Genomic DNA, 21511 nt, shown 5'->3' with positions numbered 1-21511 from the left:
TTTGCTACATGCAACTGAGACAAGACACAAACGGCTCTGCACATTTCATTAGAGGATAAGTGAATTGCCTCAAACACCATTTCTTGCTTTTTCGATAAATAAAAATTGCACCTGGGACCCAACATTCACTCATAATTGCCTAAAGCACAACACCAAGTCCAACAACTGTTCTTGCCTCAGTAATCCTTAACTAGGGGGCACTGTGTACTCAAAGCAGTCAGAATACATTTCAAGTCGTTCACCAGGTCTTGCAGACTAAGCTTAGAGAAAAAAATGGATAATACTCCATTGACTGATTTAACATCTGCCTTTGGCCTGTAACAATGTGTCTGAGAAACTGTAACCACAAGATAATTTCAACACAGACAGAACGACTAGTCCACTTGTCCCAGCTTTTTAAACAAGCATTGGCATAGCCAATAGGTCTCACTTTTGGGCCCTTGTCAGTGTTTAGCCATGCTGCACTTAGTCTTGTAGTCCTGTTGCATCACAGGGAGCCCGTGGTAACGGAGAGCACCAGATTTAAGCATGTGTCCCTAGTGAGGCGCATGGTGATTGCCCTTTCCCTTGCCATCCTCAGCTGTTTGTGGGATGTACATGCCCCAACTGACATCAAAAATAGCCAGTACAGTGTATTGGTCTTTGACCTTACAAGCAGTGAAAGTTACGTGAGCGCCGCTATGATGTCACAAACAATGTAATGCAACTGCCGGTACGATACACCATGTGCCGCCTCTGACATCTCCAACAGCAATGGAGAGCATCGTTCTAAGCTTATGACATCACAAACAGGCGTGGTAATTAAGCAATCTAAGCTTGTGACATCACAAGCACCAGTTGGAATGGAGCATGTTAAGATTGTGACATCACAAACAAGCATTACAATGAAGCGTGCAAAGCTAATGACATCACAAACAGCCGTTGGAAGGGAGCGCTCTAAGCCTATGACATCACAGCCAGTGGGCAGTACGCTGTAAGTCTGACATCACAAAGCCAGTGTAACGCAGGGTTGTGAGCTATGACAGTCATTAGAATGTAGCGTGAGGAATGCCAGGAGGCGCAGGGGCGAGGGTGCGAGAGTGCTGTGTGAGGGCAAGAGAGGGGGGGGGGGGGGGGGGGGGGGGGAAGAGTGCTGCTTGAGGGCGCAGTCTGCTCATTTTCAAGCACGGCACTAGTGCTTGTGGCCCGCCCCCTGCTCGCTCCCGCAAGGTGGATGCTGCTACAAGCACGAGTGTGTGCTTGAAAATGACCAGAGCGACGGCTAAAGGTCCTCCTAGGCACTGCATGCACGCTGTGTAGGCGAGACCTAATGAACAAGTTACTTACCTTCGGTAACGCCTTTTCTGGTGGATACAGTATCTGCCTGTGGATTCCTCACCATGTGAATATCCCCTGCGCCAGCATTCCACTGAACTTTTTTCCCCAGCTCTCTACGCCGACGTGGACGTCATAATGCTTCGGCTCCGCTCGCGACTCCGTACGACATCACCGGAGCCATAAGAGAGCCACGTCGGCGTGTTGACGTCAGTTCCACCCATTTTTTCCGTGCCTCAGAGGCACACAGGTGGACCAACGACAGATACAAAGTATAAACAGTATACAATGTACAATCAAATATACATAGTACATAAACAAAAGGAAAGCTAAAGAAAACAAGCATTTCCTACCAATGTACCAGAAAGAAAGAAGCTACAAAGCATAACATCTCAAGCAAGACATCTTTTAAGGTATACAAAGGTGGACAACGGGGAGGCGGGTGGGCCAGTGAGGAATCCACAGGCAGATACTGTATCCACCAGAAAAAGCGTTACCTAAGGTAAGTAACTTGTTCTTCTGATGGATACATCTGCCAGTGGATTCCTCACCTTGTGAATAGATTCCCACAGCAGTCCCACTCCCGGAGGAGGGTGTCCACCTTCCTATACCAAAAAGTCTTGCAAGACAGAGCGTGCAAAGTGGCCCTCCCTCCTCATCTCAGAGTCTAAGCAATAATGCTTTGCGAAGGTATGGAGGGAGGCCCAAGTCGCGGCCTTACAAATGTCTGCCACAGGAACACCCCTGGCCAAAGCAGAGGTGGAAGACTTTGCCCTAGTTGAATGAGCTCCAATACCCTCAGGAGGAACCTTACCAGCAAGGGCGTAGCAGATCTTGATGGCCAGGATGATCCATCTGGACAGTGCGCTTGTGCACAGCTCTTCCTTTAGAATGTCCAACATAACCCATGAAGAGCTGATCTAAACGAAAGTCTTTCGTTCTGTCCAAGTAAAAGCTCACAGCTCTTTTTGGGTCCAGATGATGAAGTCTTTCCTCCTCCTTGGAGGGATGAGGAGGTGGATAAAAAACAGGGAGTGTAATAGACAGCCCCAGATGAAAGGGAGTAACTACCTTAAGTAGGAAAGCAGCCCTGGTCCTGAGTACCATCCTTTCAGCATGCAAGGATAAAAACGGGGGTTTTGAACTAAAAGCTTGAAGCTCACTCACCCTCCTTGCCGAGATTATGGCTACAAGAAAGACCGTCTTAAAAGACAACAGCCTCAAAGGGCAACTATGAAGGGGCTCAAAAGGGGACCCCATCAAGAAAGTTAAAACAAGATTAAGGTCCCACTGTGGCATTACTAAAGGAGTAGGTGGGAACCCATTAGTAAGGCCTTTGATAAATCTTAATACAATAGGAGATTTAAATAAAGACGGCTGATCTGGAAGACACAGAAAAGCCGATAAGGCCGAAAGATAGCCCTTAACCGTGGACACAGCACAGCCCTGTTGAGCCAAGGTAAGAGCAAACTGAAGCACATTGGAAAGATGGGCTTTTAAAGGATCAACGGATCTCTCTCCAAACCATTTAACAAACTTAGACCACCTATATGAGTAAATGGACTTTGTGGAGTGTCGCCTGGCCGATAAAATAACATCCACCACATCAGGCGGGAGAGAGAAGGAATTCAGGTTGCCCCGTACAATCTCCAGGCATGAAGATGTAAGCTCTGGAGGTGGGGGTGTAGAACCTGCCCCTCCGACTGCGAGAGGAGGTCGGCCCTCAGAGGGAAACGGAGAAGAGGGCACGAGGAGAGGTGGAGAAGATCTGTGTACCACACCCTTCTTGGCCAATCCGGGGCGACCAAAATAACTTGGCCCGGTCTTGGCGAATCTTCCTCAGAACCCGAGGAATCAAAGGTATGGGAGGAAACACGTAAAGGAGTTGAGCCCCAACTCAACTGAAATGCGTCCCCCAACGCCCCCTGCATCGGAGACTGCAGAATGACAGGCAATGCGCGTTCTCGCGGGTGGCAAATAGGTCCATCCCTATACCTCCTCGCCACTTGTCTGGAGACTGAAGGCGAAGAGTGGCGTACGCCAAACATCCATTACAGGCTCTAAGATAGCCTCATTAAAAGGCAACAAGGGTTCAACATTCGAAGTTGGTGAATGCAGGACTTCAGTTAGGAGGTTTGGCTTATATTCAGCAGAGGGTAACTGCAAGTCCAGCAACTCTGCGGCCTTCTTGATAACTGAATGATAGGGGGCCAATTCTTGTGGTGGCGAAGACCTAGTCGAAGAATGCTCCCACTCCGGAGTGGTATCAAGACCACTAGCATCCTGAATGCCTTCAAAGTCATCAGAAGATGCATCCACCTCACCTTCCACTTCCTCCCTATAACGCTCCTCTTCCAAGACTCATGGGGCCTCTCTCCTTGAACGGATCCGAGGAACCGGCGTCGGCGGAACCGAATGTGGAGACAGAGGCGCCGGGTGCGGAACTGAAGTTTTCGGCAACGGCATCGAGGAAGGCTGCTCCAGACGAAGCAGAGATGGATCACCAGACGGTGCCGGAAACTGCCACGAAGGAGCCATCGGCAAAAAGGGCATAAATGGGGCCTGAGCATAATGCTGCGGCACTCCCAAGGTGTACGCCATAGAACCCACGGGACCAGATGGTGCGCCGGATGGGAAGGCAGCCCGTTGAAAAATCCCATACACCGCATTAAGGAAATGCGTTAACCGCACCCGGCGCCGGGAACTGCGGATAAGGGAGTGATTCTGAATCCGGTCGAGGAGTACCCGGAACCGGAGCGCCCTCAACAGACGCCGCAGGATCAGCTGGTCCTGGAGAAAGCTCTTGTTCCTGTTCAGAAGCAGAAGATTCCACTAGCGCCGGTGACTGCGCCGGTGAAGGCTATCTCTGGAGACCTCCTAGGAGATGGAGATACAACATCCTTACTTCGACGTCGAGACGACGGCGATCTCGAAGTCTTACTCCTCGAGGACCGGCGCAGAGAGCTAAGCTTCCTCTTCTTGTGATGTTTCTTCGACTTCAAAGAGTGCGAAGTAGACGACTCCGGCCTCAATTTCTGCTTCTTTCTAACCTCTTTCCTTCTTTGCTTTGGCCATTAAGAGTTTCGCCTCTCTCCTTCAGGGCCTTGGAGTTCATTCTTCTGCAGCTGGAATAGTCCTCCACGTCGTGGTCAGAAGAAAGACACCTCAAACAATCCTCATGGGGGTCAGTCATTGACATGTGGCCCCCACATTCCCTAAAAGGTTTGAAACCTGACTTCCTCGAAGACTTGGTGAATCCAGAAACAATAACCCACTACAAGACTACAAAGTAACAGGAGAGTGCTGGAAATCCGGTACGCGTCGACGGCGGGGAAAAAAAAGGGAACAGACGTCATCACGCAGACGTGGCTCTCTTATGGCTCCGGTGACGTCATACGGAGTTACGAGCGGAGCCGAAGTATTATGACGTCCACTTCAGCGTAGAGAGCTGGGGAAAAAAGTTCAGTGGAAAGCTGGCGCAGGGGATATTCACAAGGTGAGGAATCCACTGGCAGATTTATCCATCAGAAAAGGGAAAATTTGGTGACCTTGAAGTCTTAGATGTGCCGCTACTGGCGCCATACATTTTGTAAAGACCCTTGGCGTCTACTTCAGACCGAAAGGCAATAGTCTGAACTGGTAATGGCACCCGCCACCACAAAACGAAGAAACTGATTTATATGAATTGGGACGTGAAAATAAGCATCTAAAAGGTCAAGGGATGCCAAATAATCTCCCTTGCAGAGAATGAGTATTTCCTGCAGGGATAACATTTGAAAAGATTTATTTTTGATGAATTTGTTCAAACCGCTCAGGTCCATTACCTGCCTCCATTTTGATGTGTCTTTTTTCTTTATTAAGAAGAAATGCGAATAAAAGCCTTTCCCTCGTTGAAGGCGCGAAACCTTCTATTGCTTCCTTTTGTAGAAGGGATAACATTTCTGCCTTGAGGGCTGATAGGTGTTCTTGCTTCCTGCGTATAGGAGGATGATTTGGAGGCTTTGTATGAACTCCAGGGTATGGCCTTGTTGAATCACGTCCAATACCCATCTGTCTGTTGTTATCGACAGCCAAGCCTGATAAAATGGAGAGAGGTAATGATTCTTGACGTTTGAACATGTGGCGGGCTCTTTTACAGAGTAACTGTCGTCTATTAGATTGTTGCAATTTTCTTCTCGCAGAAGACCTCCCTCTGGATTGCTGCCGATGTTTGAGGATCGAAATTGTTGACTATTTGAAAATTGGCGATACCCCTGCTGATTGTATGGCTGGTATCTATTGGATTGGTAAGAAGATCTTTGATTAGCTTGTCCTCTAGATCCTCTTTTCCGAACGGACTGGAACCTGCCCTGCTGAAGAGACCAACGCACGCGCAGGATCTGTCAGCTTTGATACTTTGTAGGGCATCATCTATGTTTTCCAAAGAGATTCTCTCAGTCAAATGGCATGTCGACTATTTTTGCTTGGACTTCTGGTCTAAAAGAAGTGGCTTCAAGCCATCCTTGTCTTCGAAGGGCCACTGCACTTGCCATTTGCCTAAATCCCACCGAAGACAAATCCATCACAATATCTATGGATTCAGAAGCCGCCCTAGCCCCATCTTGTAAAATGGCGGCCGCTTCTTCCTTTTTATCCTCTGGTAGATGGGCCAACAAAGGTGCTATATCTGACCCCATCTGCCTATTATATCTACTAATAAGAGCCAACGCATTCGCAGCTTTAATGGAGGACGCTGCCATCACAGCAAAACGCTTCCCCGCACCATCCATTCGCCTTCCTTCCTCATCCAGAGGAGCTGCAGAAGTGGAAACTGGATTTTTGGAATGTCTGAGCGGCTTGCATCACTACAGATTCCGGCCGCGGATTTCCAATTAAACAAGCAGGAGAAGATTCTGGGGCTCTGCAGGAGAAGATTCTGGGGCTCTATATTTTTTCTCTACCCTGGGTACCAAGGCAGCAACCGAAGCCAGATTCCTAATTTTTAACCCATCGTCCCAAATGTGATCAATAATTGGAATCGATCTAATGGATTTCTGTGAATCCTCTTTGAAAATTGTAGAGAAAACACTCAGCTTCTTGTACCGGAAGTGGAAGCTCAAATCTTCGATGCTTTTTCCATAATGTCATGGAAACCTCCAACATCTTGTGGCAGAGAGTTTGCCGGTGATGGCGACGGCGTAGTAGGCAGAATGTACTGATCCCATTCTATCCCAACCTGATGGTCCTGAAGAAGTTCCTTCTTCTGGTTGATCTGCATCACTCTCCTCTAAATCATCTCTAATTGTAACAATAGGAGGAGATTGAATCTTTTGAGTTGAAATATTGGGAGGGGGTTGAGGTGGTTGAATTTGAGTAGGAGTAGATGAAGTTTGAGGTTTGTGTGTTAGCCTCAGGAAAACGTCGATAATAGTCGTTAATCATGAGACTTAAGTCAGTCACTAGAGAAATTGGCATTGAGATAGTTTCTTCTCTCATCAGGTTGAGCTTCATCATCCTCGTAGTCATATGACTCTTGAAAATACTCATATCTTTTTGACTCTTGCACTGGACGATCCTGGAAAGCGAATACTTCCTGAACCTCCTGATATAATCGGTTTCCTGACTATATGCTACTCCTGATGACTTCATCTTCTGACTGCAATTCCAGCAGATTAGATGGCGGAAGTGGAGAAATCTTTGTCCAGCCGGTAAAATCTGAAGATTTCTTAATAGTCGACGAGCCAGTAGACGATGGAACAGACTTTAATGAAATTGTGGTCTTTGCTTTGGGAGATTTAAAAGATGCCGTTGACGGAGCTCCCGTCGACTGAGTTCTCATTGACTAGGAAATATGAATTATTGTCGACAAGGTGGTAGTCGACGAAGTAGTCGTCGAGGTCGCCGACGATGAAGTAGTAGAACAGGTCGTAACTGGCCTCCCCGTTGACTGGTCGTCGACGAGCCTTTCGACGACGTCTTAGTCGTCGATGCAGCTGTAGTCGATGTCGACGCAGCTGTCGTCGTCGATATGGTAGTCGTACTCGACGGAGCGGTCAACGTTTTCATTGAACTCAATGCATGCGACGCCCCAGTCTTCGTTGACGGAGCTGAAGATACCTCTAGACCCTTAAGATTTTTTTTTTTTTTAGAGGAGAATGAGGAAGAGAAGACGAAGAAGCCTCTTTGTCTTTCGTTTTCTGCTTTTTAAGCTCTTTCTCCTCAGAAGCAGAAGATTCTCTTTTTAGATGATTGAGATTTAATTTCCTCTTCAGAGTCAGAATCCAAAGTGACCTTTTTTTGAAGCCACAACAGTAACCGTGCCTCCCTGTCACGTAGGGTTTTTGCAGAAAAGGTTCTGCAATGCTTGCAGTCTTTAGGCACATGTTTAGGGCGAAGACAGTACAAGCAGTCCTTGTGGGGATCTTCAGAATACCAGTCCCTATGGGATTTTGTTATGCAGTTTTTTCTAGTACTGCTGTGGTCATTCTGATACCGTGAGACTCCCACCATGACTAGGAAGATAAAAGCATGTGAATCTGTGAAAGATTGAATACTGGAGAATCACAGGAGTGATTCACCTTGCACAAATCCTGGCAACCCATATGATTTTAGTGGTCTTTGATAACCATAGAAAGCTCTCAAAGTGGTAGCTGTGGAGTGAAGCCTTTAGGCTGATCCAGTGATAAGCAGCTTGTTTTACTCATTCGACAGCGTAGATGAAGTGTAAAAGAAGCACACTGGTGTGGGTCATCGAGGCCAGGGCTGCCAGCACGGAACCCAATAAAAGCCCCCTGTGAGCCTATGGGGCCCAAACGCCGGTAGGGTCAGGCAGTCCAAATCTGAGGCACATCACAAAATTATTTAAGGGCCGGGTTGCTCCAGCTCCCAGAATGGTGGCAAGTGCAGAGCTGACCCAGGCGCAGGTTCAACAGAACAAGGCCTAGAGCAGCGAGACTCCATCGCGTCAGCAGACGGACAGGGAGAAGTCAAAGCATGCTTCGACTTCGTGTTTTCTGTGCTTCTTAACTGGCCTACTCGAGGACTTCACATGGAAGGACAAAGACTAGGGGCTCCCCGACTTTCCTCTAGACCGGGATCAAGAACGAGCCCACCGAGGCAGACGACAATGTTGATCGCCGGGCCACAAGCAGCTTTAGGCACCGCTACCTCAAAGCTTTCGGAGCCATGGCCCGGCAGCTGAAGCACGACTTTGAATCTTTGTCGCGCTCTAGGCACGAAAAAAACTAAGTGTGGATTTGTCATTGACATGCCACAATGGCAGGCACCACACGGTTTTAATCCAGAAGTCTTTTTGGACACGTCAAAAACCTACACACCTAAAAATGTTAGACAAGCCATCCAAAAAAAAAAAAAGTCAAAAGTGACAAAGGGTAACTCTCCTCACGGATCTGCGCTGGCTGAAGCGACAAGAACTGATGGCAGAGACGACGTCCCACAGAGCCGACAGACGCCACCTACCTGCATGCAATGGTATTGCTCGAAGAAAAATCTTTGATCCAGTCAGACGCCTGGGATGCTATGCTTAAAGGGAGTTAACTCATTTGCAGGAGGATGTGGCCCCATTTAAATGAGGAAATCACTGACTGGGTCCGTACCTTACTATAAAAAGGTGGCACATCGTCCGTGCGCCCCTGAAGGGCAGCCCTCTGGAAGGATGAAAAGGCTGTTCCATGGTCCCCCCCCCCCCATGCATCCCCTGCAGGTGGGTACAGTCACCCTCTGCACCTGCTAGCAAGTAGATCTCTCTCTCTCTCCTAGTCAAAGTGCAGGCTCGTTGCCCAGTTCACCACGGTGCCAGCAGTAATGTAAAAAAGGCCATCAATGTAGACTGCCTCTAAATCCATAAAACAGCCACAACTATTATTTCCCCAGCATCAAGGTTACAATATAAATAGGTCTCCCAAAAGCCATTTGAGTGATCACTAAAATATCAGCTTTAAATATATTTTCAGAATTCAACCATTCTTCTCCAATCAACAGCTCAAAAATTCTGAAAAGAAAACAAGTTACGCAACTGTAGTTCTCCAGTATTGGAAGCTTTAATAGATTCACATTCCTGAATCATTCCCAGTCGTCGAGACGGGAGTCTCCGGTATATAAAAAAGCAATGCTTAGTTGGATAGCAAACTGAAAAGAGGCCTAGGCCCATTGCCTTTTGCAACCCATAACCTTTGTTATGTAAAAGAGACCAAACTTGCCTCTGAACCAATCAGAGCTCCTCACCCTCTAGAACCCTCCCGAGAGATCCTTCTGCCCCTCAGATGTTCGTGCACTTGTGCCCTAGACACCTTTTGTGCTAAATCCAAGGTGAGCCTCACAGGGGAGGAGGGTTGGTCGCATGTGTATCTATGAAAGCTTCCAATACTGGAGAACTACAGTTACAGGCAAGTAACTTGTTTTCTTACTCCAGTATTGGAGCTTTCATAGATTCACATGCCTGAATTAGAATAACGAGCAGTAAAACATAGCACATTTTGTTACCCAAGACTTGGAACAAGGTAACATATGTAGCTCGATAAAAGCGGTCTTTATATACCAACAGACAAAAAACACTTTCCATCTTGCATATAATACAATATATAACAATAAAAATGTGCATATGTAACCAATAAAAAAGGAAGGAGGGTTGGTAAAGAGGGCTCACCATCATTGGAGAAGGTTCCTCAGTACTGCTTGTCCTACTGCCACATCTTTCTCTACAGGTGCATTGAGGCAGTAATGTCTTGTGAAAGTATGCGTACTCTTCCAGGTAGCAGCCCTGCAGATATCCTGGATAGGTACTCCAGCAAATAAAGCAGTGGAGGTTGACACTGCTCTTGTAGAATGAGCACGGACACGTGCATTCAACGGCTTTCCTGCCGCCTGATGACAAAACTGTATTGCAGTTAAAATCCATCGTGCAATTCCCCTCTTTGACAAAGGGAACCCCTTCCTGGGGGCACTGTAAGCAACAAACAGCTGGGAAGACTTGCGGAAAGGCCTTGTTTGCTGCAAGTAAAACTTCAGACAACGTTGAACATCTAATGAATGAAGAGCTCTCTCCGCTGCGGTTGACGGATGAGGGAAAAACCTTAAGGATCAGCAGTTCGTTCAGATGAGTCTGTAGGCACTTTCGGAATTAATTTTGGATTAGTCCTGAGAACAATCCTGTCCTCTTTGAACTGCAAAAAAGATTGTATCGTGAGAGCCTGTATTTCCCCAACTCTTCTGGCTGAAGTGAGAGCTATTATAAGAGCTACCTTCCAGGATAAGAACTTTAGATCCGCCCAGTGAATTGGTTCGAAGGGCTGCTTCATCAATTGAGATAAAACAATGTTCAACTGCCAGAGAGGTGGAGGAGGTCTTATGGGAGGAAAAGTCTGAAACAACCCTTTCATAAACGGTTTGAAAATCCTTTCGGACCACAGTGATGGACCCGAGGAAGTTCTTCTATATCGAGAAATCGCAGAAAGATGCACTTTAATAGAAGCATGGAATAAACCAGACCTTGCCAAAATTAAAATATATGGAATAATCTCATGTGCCGCTGAGCTTAGAGGATGAATGTTAGGTTGTTGGCACCACAAACAGTATCTCTTCCATTTCATCCTGTAAGTCTTGTTTGTACTTTCCGCTCTGGCATTTGCCATTATATCTCTGCATTCTGATGAAATATCTAGGTGTTGAAATTCGCAGTGTTCAGGAGCCAGGCCACTAAGTGTAGCGATCTCGGGTCTGGATGAATCACATGTCCCCAGGACATTGTCAAGAGTGATGGTATTGGTTGCAGACGAATCGGATGATCCTCCGACAGCAAGAGCAACTCTGCGAACCAGTGTTGCCTGGGCCACCACGGAGCTATCAGTATCACTTTGCACGGTTCTTTCTTTATCTTCGTTAGAACGCATGGCAGAAGGGGAACCGGAGGAAAGGTGTAGGCAAAGACGCCCGACCATGCCATAAAAAACACATTACTCCAAGATCCCCTTTGGTGATACCAACCTGCGAAGAACCGGCATTTTTTTGTTCTGAGCTGTCGCAAACAGATCTACTGTCGGAACTCCCCATTTGAAGATTTTGTCAAATTTCCTGGTTGATTTCCCACTCGTGGCATGTGGACTTTAGTCTGCCGAGTGTCCGCTTTGACATTCTGATCTCCTCGAAGATGTTCCGCTTTTAGACACCTTGTGTTGAACAGCCCACTTCCATATCTTTTGTGCTTCCTGTGACAGGGAGAGTGATCTTGTACCTCCCTGCTTGTTGATATTGCATTGCAGTTATGTTGTCTGTTCTTACCAGAACAGATGCTCCCTGAATTCTTGGTAGGAAAGCTGGCAATGACAAGCCTATTGCTTTGAGCTCCAGCAAGTATGTGTAGCTGCTGTTCCTGCAATCCCCACTGACCGCTGAACTGTAGGTCTGGAAGGAACGCCCCCCCCCCCCATCCTTCCAGGGATGCATCAGTGGTAATTACCAATGGAGCTGGTTCAGTCAAGAAAGAAAGGCCCACCGAAACATTCTTTTTGTGGGTCCACCATGTTACTGCTTGCCCCATAGCCGGCGTGATCTTCACCTTGTCGAAGGATCCCTCTGCTTGGTGCTATTGCCGGTCCAGTTCCTCCTGTAATGGACGCATCTTTAGTCGGCATAAAAGAAGGTCTGCAAGAGGACATTGTCCCCAGTAGCGACTTGTACTTGCGTACTGAAAGACACTTTTCTCTTGTGAAATTCTTGGCAAGCGTCATGAAACCCAGTTGCCTCTTTGGAGGGAAATGCCTTCTTTACAGAGGTGTCCAGAATCGCTCCCAGGAACGTGATTTTCCTTGAAATGATTTCTCTATATTCAAAACCAGCCCCAGTTCAGCAAATTGTATGCATGTCGTAATGGACACCTGGGCTGAAATTTCTGATGGTGCTTTTATCAACTAGTCGTCCAGGTATTGAAATACCTGGTGTCTTAGCTTTCTGAGAAAAGCTGCCACTGGCGCCAGACACTTCGTAAAACCTCTCGGGGCTGATTTGAGGCCAAACGGTAGTACTTTGAACTGGTAATGGTCTCCGGCTACAGCAAACCAAAGATGCTGTCTGTGGGAAGAATGAATGGGGATGTTAAAATATGCATCTTTTAAATCAAGAGTGGCCATATGATCCCCTGAGTTTAAGAGCAGCAGAATGTCTTGGAGGGTCACCATCCAGAAAGACAGCTTCTTGAGAAGTATTCAGCGACCTCAGGTCTAGAATAGGACGTCATTGGAGAGCATTCTTCCGGACTAGGAAGAAACAGGAGTAAAACCCTTTTCCAAATCTGCACCAGTTCTATTGCTCCCTTTCGGAGCATTGTCCGAATCTCCCGACGCATCTGAGATAGAGGTTTGATCTCTTGACTTGTCGGTGGTGTGCAAGGAGGGAATTGAATACATTCTTAAGTGTGTCTGAATTGTATTATATTGAGGACCCATCTGTCCGTCGTTATTTTCTGCCAATGATGCAGATGGGAAGCAACTCTACCACCCAGGGGAACTTGTGGAGGGGAAGAAATACATGTAGCTGGATCCAGGAGGTTGTCATTGTCTTCTGCCATTGTCCTTTCCTTGACGACCCCCCTCGTCCTCTAGGAGCAGACTTTGTATAGTTCCCAGATTGTTTTTGACCATATCGCTGTCGGTATGGTTGTGATGACGAGGAATAAGAGGGGTATCTCCCCTGCTGGTAATCCCCTCTATAGGATGATTGGCCTCTCCCTCTGGCACCCTGAAAGGGCACTTTACGGTACTGTAGCTAACCTAGAGCTTTTGCAGTAACTGTATCCATTTTGATACTTTGAAGTGCATCATCCACCTGTTTTCCAAACAAATCTCAGTCGAAAGGGAGATCTAGATTCTTATTTTGCACCTCTGGTCTAAAGGCAGTCACCCTTAACCACCCCTGACGCCGTAGCACTGTCGCTCCTCCAAGCGATCAGAAGGCTGTGGTTGCGATATCCATTGCACAGTCAATGACTTCAGCCGAAGCCCTTTCTCCTTCCTGAAGGATTTTTTTCGCCTCCTCTATTGTCCTGTGTGATGAGGTCCATGTAAGGTGCCATATTGCACCACATCTGCCTAACGTATCTGCCCAGGATGGCAAGGGCATTTGCAGCTTTAACTAGGAGAGCAGACATGGATGAGAACCTCTTTCCTGCATCGTCTAATAGTCTCCCCTCTGTCAGGAGGTGCCAATATAGGCACAGAGGGCTTCTTAGATTTTTGTTGCGCCGCTTGCGAAATTACTGAATCAGGTTTTGGATGGCCCAGTAAACACGCTGGTGTGTCCAAAGGAGCTTTATATTTTTTCTCCAATCTAGCAAGCACAGGGGTAACTGTCGCCGGTTTCATCACTTTTAATCCTTCTTCCCATACATGGCTCACAATTGGGATAGACCGGACTGACTTGTGGTATGGTTCCTTAAAATCGTATAGGAAGCATTCAGTTTGTGTTGTAGCCATAGGAAGCTGGAATCTCTGCGCAGCTCTTTCCATCAGATTATGGAATCCGCCAATATCCACCAGCGGAGAATCCACAGGTACTGGTGAGGGAGATGCCGGAAATGGAATCTGGTAATCATCCCATTCGTTGTTGTGATCTGTTCTCTCCCATCTCCTGGTCATCATCGTCCGTAGTGACAGGATCCTGGTGGTGTATTGTTTGAGAAGTTGTAGGTGTAACTTCCTGTAGTGGTTCCCCGCTTCTAACAGAAGTTGCAGGGATGGAATGTGGAGGCGAGACTGGGATTGATTGAGAAGCTGGTGTTAACGGAAATCTCCTTTTATAGTCTGTCAGCAAAAACTGCAGATCCATCATTGAAGATGGCATACTCTCCCCCCCCCCCCAATCTCTTCTTGGTACCCTGGACGATAGTGTTGGAGGATACTGGTACTCCCCATATCCCTCTTCAGTCATCCTTCTGACACTTCACATGTAATTGTGAGGGGCTACTAGCAAAGCCAAAGGGACCGTCCTCCTCCTCTGAATCCTGCTCCTCCAGCAGGTGTGAAGGCACCAGAGGAGTGATCTTGCTTGGAGAGGTGACTTCTGGTGTAATTCTCCTCTTCCTAACTATTTCTGGCTTATCTGGAATTTCCCTAGTCGACGAGCACGTGGACGAGATCGCCGTAGACCCCCTCGTTGACACCAGGTATAAAGAGCTATCCGTCATTGAAGACAGTCATCGATGTTCCAGTAGACGCCCCGGTCGTCACAGTCGACGACGATCCAGTCGACGCTGTCGAAGTAAGCGGCATCAACACCACGGTAGACGATGTCGTCAGAGAGGCTGAAATATCCAATGATTGTGTCTTTGAAATGAGCTTTACCTCAATCTTCGTCATCGATTTCTTTGTCGACGTTCCCGTCGATGCTTGTTTTTTTAGATTTTACCTCAGGAGGCATAGAAGATGCTTCCTGAAGGGTTCCTTGACCTGAGGTGACTGTTCAGAATAGTCTTCTTTGATTGTTTCACCAGAAGCATGTCCCTTACTCTTTTCCACAGATTTAGGAGATTTTGAAGGACTGCCCCAGAAGACCCGCGAGTGGTCTTTTTTAGGGCCTTCTCAGGACGTTCCCCTGAGGAATGAGCTTGAGGAGATTTTCTTCTCTTTTGAGACCTCCTGGATGTTGAGGAGGACTCTTCCTCACGGTCACAGGAGATAACCTTTCTGGCATTTAGCTTCTGCAGCCATATCAAGAGGTGCCCTTTACGATCTCTCAAAGTTTTACTTGAGAAAGTGCAACATACCTTAAAGTCTTTGGCCTGGTGATCCGGGTAAAGACAGATGCAGTCAGCATGAGTGTCAGTGTAGAGCCTCTTGGAACAAGTTGCTCAGGCCCTAAATAAACCTTTCTTCTCCTTTACAGACATTCTCTAAAGAATGTATTTGAAGACAATCCAGAGTAGTAAAAATTCAGTTGAATTTCTAAGAACAAAGTTCTTTAAAGAAGTTGGAAAAACAGAATTTGAGCAGAGCTCAAAGGAGACTCCCTAGCACAACATGCGGTAGAAAATCTGAGGGGCAGAAGGTTCTCACAGGAGGGTTCTAGAGGGTGAGGAGCTTGGATTGGTTCAGGGACAAGTTTGGTCTTTTACATAACGAAGGTTATGGGTTGCAAAAGGGAAATGGGCCTAGGCCTCTTTTCAGTTTGCTATCCAACTAAGCATTGCTTTTTTATATACCAGAGACTCCAGTCTCGACGACGGGGAATGATTCAGGCATGTGAATCTATGAAAGCTCCAATACTGGAGTAATCAACACATACCCACTTTTTAGTCGTAAATTAATTCAACCAAACAAAATCTAAATCAGTAGGCAGGGCTCCACCAAGCTAGTAGCTCATTAGCTACTCATTGTAGGAGCCTGGTTTAGAGGAGGGAAACAAAGGGGTGCCTCTAGAACTTTGTGGGATCTTAATAGCTGCCACAATAATTACAATTTGTTTATTGTTGATGGAAAAGGAATTGATTGAATGAGTTCAGACCGCCCCAGATTTGTGTACTTCACTAAAAAGTATGCTTCATATTTAACTTTATCGTTGGTAAAAAAGCTTTATCTGAAAATCCAAAGTGTGTACCTCACCTGGGCTATACATCATCTTGGATGCCGGAGCTTCTGACTGCGCCAGGAAGTTGCTGCATTCTGATGGATCATCTAAAATGACCTAACTCTTGGTGGTCAGGTATCAGTCTGCCAAGTTCAGTAATCTGAGCTTGCAACGGAATATCTCCCCATTGCATCTGGAGGAGAGCCTGGAGTGAATCTCCAGTGTCATTGCTGGAACTACAAAAAGGTTGCAGGAGTCTGCTGTGGAATGGCAACACAACATCATGACTAGTACAGTGATGAAAATCAGAGTACAGTGATCTGCCTTCCTCAGCATGCTGGGGAGGATTGTAAACTAGGGAGTAGCCTTTGCAGAAGCATTTGACTATTTTCTAAAGGCACTGCCTAGGTTCCGGGTTGCCTTAGACTGCCGACACTTGATCTTGGGTGAGTCCCCATTCTGGGTGGTCTGCTAGTGCTAGACTGAGTCCATCTGCCTGCTAGTTTTGGTTTCCAGTAGGTGTTCCGTTGCGATGTTCACCTGGCTGAAGATGGTTCAGACCCATAATATCTATTTATCTTCTGACTGGGGGTGGGATCTCGTTCCACTATGCAATGTAAATCATCAAAGTGATTGTCAGGCTTGATGAGAACTGCTTCTCCGACTAATCTAGGCTTACGGATCGCCGCTCTGGAATGTTCATCTGGAGAGACTATGGTCCTCAGCTCCTGCATATAGGCTCCCCAGACCTGCAAAGAGGCAGTTGTAGTCAATACTATTCTGTCTGAAGAAGGCTCGACTGGGAGACCCGATCTGAGAAAAACCACCAAAGGAGAGCCTGCTTGAGCCTTCATGTGACTCAGACTCATCACTTTAGTGTATTTTGTTGGAATGCTAGAGTTCCTCTTTGGGTTTCATACGGAGCCTGAAAGAGGTTATCAGTCCTTTGGAGAAGACATCAGGAACAGAAGACACTTGTCCACTCTGGAATGTTCGGCAGACACGGTTTGCACTATGGTTTAGAGTTTCAGTGCTCAGGCTGCAGAAGGAACAAACTTCCCCTGCTGTATCCAGGATTGATACCTAGATTGAAATTCTGCAAAAAGGTTCCAACGAGAATTTTTCATTGTTCACAGTCCAGCCTAATGTGAGAAATAGAATGATAAGGTGGCAATAGAAGCCCATCTTCTTTCGATGTAGTCTTCACAAGACAGTCATCCACGTAAAGGTATATTTGTAGACCATCTCATTTCAGAAAGGCAGCAACTTGTCCTAGACACTTTGGGAGAATCCAGGGTCCAGACTGGAGACTTAAACGGGAGCACCTTGAATCGATAATGCTGCTACGACAATGAAAAGTAGCATTACTACCTGGAGTTGTAGTTATGGTGCAAGAGGATGTGGCAAAAGGCATCCCAGGAGGTAAGGTAGTCTTTACGCAGCATTAGGAGAATTTCATGTAATGTTACAATGCAGAACTGTTTTTTTTAAGCTCCTTGCGGTAGAGTAGTCCTGGATTGTCCCACTTTCCATATCAGAGAAAAATATGGAATAGCATCTCTGGTTTCTCATATAGCCCCCGTTGCAGGGATTATGCACATACACAGAACTATGCGCAGGATTATGGGACCTTTGTGTATAGAGACTGTGCCTTCCTACCACCTTAGTGCCCACGAGCCCAGGACTGACTATAGCGTCTCACTCGCTCTCCTACACTCCCGGAGAAGCAAATTATTAGACACCCCAGAACACAACACTCCCGGATCCCTCAGGAATCGTGGTAACAAGAGACACCCTTTCGCTCACACTCTCGTACCCATCCACAATAAGATCTGACGAGACACAAATATAGCTGAAAATGTCTATTTTAACTATATTGCTTTAACATGCAGTGCCACAACAAGCAGAAAAATGCATAACATAAATACAGTTGGCATTGCAGGTTGGCCATACATCATAAAGGGAGATCTCATAAAGAAAATGGAGAAAGGACTAGAGTGCCTAACATCCCACCCCTTGGGAAGAAGTATTATTACATAATAGAAGATCTCTGGGCAATGCCAGCAGACCCCATACCTTAGACTATAGATGGTATTTCTACATCGTATGTGCGTGTTGCTCTTCTCTCTGGAAAGGTCCCTCTCAAAGTGTGCCCCACCTAAACATGTATCCCCGTAATATCAAAGCGCGAGTCTCCAGCAGCAGCTGCATTAGTATGTTTTGTCTAGGTGCTAGGGCCTGACCAGACAGAACAAGGGGCATTGTTTATCAACTTTGCTCACAATGTTCAGGCCAAACTCCAGGAACAGACAGAACGAACACAGACAGATCTCCTGTGAAAGGCATAAACAGTCTTGAAAAAAATTAAGCCATGTAGTAACGTGTGCAAAAGCTGCATCATGGCTGCAGGGCTCATGCTAACTTAGTGATGTCGACAATGTCCCTATCGGCCACTTGACACCACCTCAAATGAAAATGATGTTTCTGCATGGGTGGCCAAACAGGTGGTTTCTGTAAGACCAGAGTTTGTGTCCTCGGAGTACTATCTGCCACATTGATAGGTCTGTTGTAATGGATGTGTGTGTGGGGGGGGTGGGGGTCAAAAAAGGAACTTCGCTGAACTCTCCCACATCCTAATGATATGGTTGTTGGAAATGGGCGGGGGGGGGGGGGGGGGATGTTTACAAATCTGTGATGAGTCTAGCTCCCTTGTCTTAGGCAAGCAAAAGGGCTTATTTTCAGTCTAGAGGATCTGGTACATCAGTGGTTTCTGTTGGATGTTTAGCCCTGGTCATATCTAGTCTGTCTAGTAAGGAGGTGTTTGTGGGGAGGGAAATTATGATCACCCTTGATCTCTATATTGGTTCAAATCTCCCCAGCATGTTCAGGACCTTCTTGAGGGATGAAAAGTAGGAGAGTCAGGATGTTTACCCCGTAAAGCCCCAAGGGGGCATCTGCGTTAATATTTTGTAGGATGCAGGCTAATTGCCTCTCAAACAATGTAGGCCCCTGACAAGAAGCATCTAGGATCCTGGCTTGGTCATTTGGGCAGAAGGCTGTTGACTTCAGCTATCCTTGCCTTCTCAGTAAAGCTGCTTGTGCCAGCTGGTGGAAGCCTTCATGGGATACATCCATTACCACATCATTGACAGCTGCAGATGTATTTGCTCCCTCCCCGACGACTGCCTTGGCAGCTTCCCATGTTGCCCTCTAAGGTGAGGTCAGTGGCGAGATATCATGAGATATCAGTCATCGCAGCCCAAAATTAAGGCACTTGTGACTGCCTGAAGTTGCTCCATAGAACTAACCCAATGACCAGCTGTCAGGAGATGGAGGATCTTCGTTGAGCCACTGACAATAACAGTCTGACTGGTTAACTATAAGTCCGGCTAGGGACAAATCGGAGGCAAAATACTTCGCAAAAGGAGTTACCACTGCTGGAACCGTAGCCTGGTTTGTCAGTTTTAGTCCCTCCAACCATACAAAGCCTTGTATGGGAATCCACCGCATGGCTTTGCATGGCTGTTCCTTGAAAACAGAGGAAACATTCTTCCACCAAAGCTGAAGGATTGACTTTTAGCTGCCATTTCCATCAAAGCATGAAAGCGGGCTATGTGGTCTCGAAAGGAATCTGTCTGGAAAGGGCATTCGTATCCTTTCTTAGGTAAGGTGGAATTACAGTCTTCATTACCGTTAAGGTCTTCCTGCAATAGTGCACTACTTCTAAATCAGAGTACTGGTAAGAATCAGACTACTCTTGCTTTCCTGTGTCGTTGACAGGACTAGCGACAGGTGAACATTCCTGGGAAGTATCCCCAGCAGAGCAGGCGGCACATGAGGTGGCTCGGGCAGTTGAGGTAGTGGATTCATTATTAAGCCAACAGTTGACTAGTTGCTGGTTACTGGATTGGCCGTTAAGGAAATAACATGAATAGTGGACACCATTTGCTGTCATCGTGTCACGAAAGCAACAGGCGCTTGCAAACCTGCAAGTTGTTTGGAAGGATGAGTTCCGCATCATGTGGGGGAGGGGGATGAGAATGTCTGCTACAAATGGTCAGTGGGAGATACTAATTTTAGCAAATCTTTGGCTATTTTACTCTTCCAAAACTTCTACCTCAAATTCAGGCACTCAACTCATATGTAGCTGCACTGGGATATGTGCTGCGTCTACGTGGTGATGTCAGTTTCCAGATTCCAGAGTCTAATGAGCAAACTTGCTGACACCTTTCTTTATTGGTGAAAAGGAGAATGGAGTAGAAAATGGTCAGTGACAAGACATCCTTCGATGAGGTAGTAGGAATCCGTTCTAGACGGTCAATGGTGAATAAAGCCTTGCCATAGGCAGGATATTTGTCGATGGTGAGATAAGACATCTATGGTGTGGTTGTCGACAGGGACTCACTTAAAAAAGGCACTCACTTAAGGAAGCCTTGTCCAATGCTCAAGTTATCGATGCCTGTCCTATGGGTTTCAATGGGGAGAACGACAACTATGGACGACAAAGAAGGTGAGTACTACCATTCAGTCAGGACTTAAAGGGAGCTGGGTTTGATGCAATGTTTGGCACAGATGGATGTTCACCCTTTTTGGAGGTTTTTTTTCTGAGCAAACTCCAGTCTTATCCTTTGAGGAGATGACTGCAGGTGCTTCATGGAGTAAGTCCAGTTCTGGAATCTCCGGGTTTCCTTTTTGCACCATATTTGTGGAAGTGTTAGGTGGAGCACTTTTCACAGAATTAATCTCAGAAGGTGGCATCCCCTTGGAATGAGTGGTTTCTTTTTCTCCAGCTAGAATAATGCCCAACTCCTCTACCTATCTGTCACATTCTTAAAAGGAAAGGTTTCACAGACGTCGCAGCGTGAAGCCTGATGTCAGACCTGGCAACATTGGCGTGAGTCTCCCTTCCATTTTTTCGCTGTGCCTCCTGTTTTTTCTGGTGATAGATGCTCTGGGCGCTGCGCCACTGCCATTCAGTGCCGCAGCGCGGATGCTCCCTGTGTAAAGATGACATATGAATTGATGTATCCCCGATTGGCTTATTTGGTCTACCTGTTAGTCCCTAGTAATGTGGCCTGTGTGCGCCCAGAGCTGGTAAACCAAATGCTGCTGATGGGCCTGCAGCGCGCAATTGTGCCACCCACAGAAGCAGCTAGTAAAGTGTGTCTCAGACCTGCCACTGCAGTGTCTGCGTGCAGTCTAGAACTGCCATCTTGGCTGTGAAGTGCACCCACTTCCCAGCTCCTGAACCTTCATTTGGCATCATGTAAGCCACCTCTATGGTAGGGTGCATTGTATGTGTAAGGTAGGACATGCTCTGATGTGTGTAGCATGTCCTGGTAGTGAATTGCACACAATTTCGTTTTTCACTACTGTAAGGCTACCTGTTATCCATAGGCCAGAATGGGAGATTTGGCTATTACATTCTATAGTCCTAACTGACCCATAGAACATGGTAGAAAAACGAATTTAGTATGCCTGAGCTCAGATTATTAAAATACATCTTTAAATGGTTTATTTTTATATTCTGTGTTTGAAAATACCACTTTTAGAAAGTAAGTATTTTCTTACCGAAGCCTTCCAGTGTGCTCTGCTGTTAGGTGCATTGGCTGTCTGGTTTTGGAGGGGCAGGCTGAGTCAGACC

General features: G+C 46.7%; 1 protein-coding gene across 1 annotated transcript in view; it reads right to left on the bottom strand.

The window, feature by feature from the left end:
• The window catches only part of TFRC (transferrin receptor), a 454042-nt gene that overhangs the window by 5431 nt on the left and 427100 nt on the right, over positions 1-21511 (bottom strand). The gene's annotated exons all lie outside the window — the stretch shown is intronic.

This window comes from Triturus cristatus, chromosome 11, assembly GCF_964204655.1.
Source record: "Triturus cristatus chromosome 11, aTriCri1.1, whole genome shotgun sequence".
Lineage (NCBI taxonomy): Eukaryota > Metazoa > Chordata > Amphibia > Caudata > Salamandridae > Triturus > Triturus cristatus.
The sequence above is the reverse complement of the archived record's forward strand: the minus strand, read 5'-3'. Positions and strand labels throughout refer to the sequence as shown.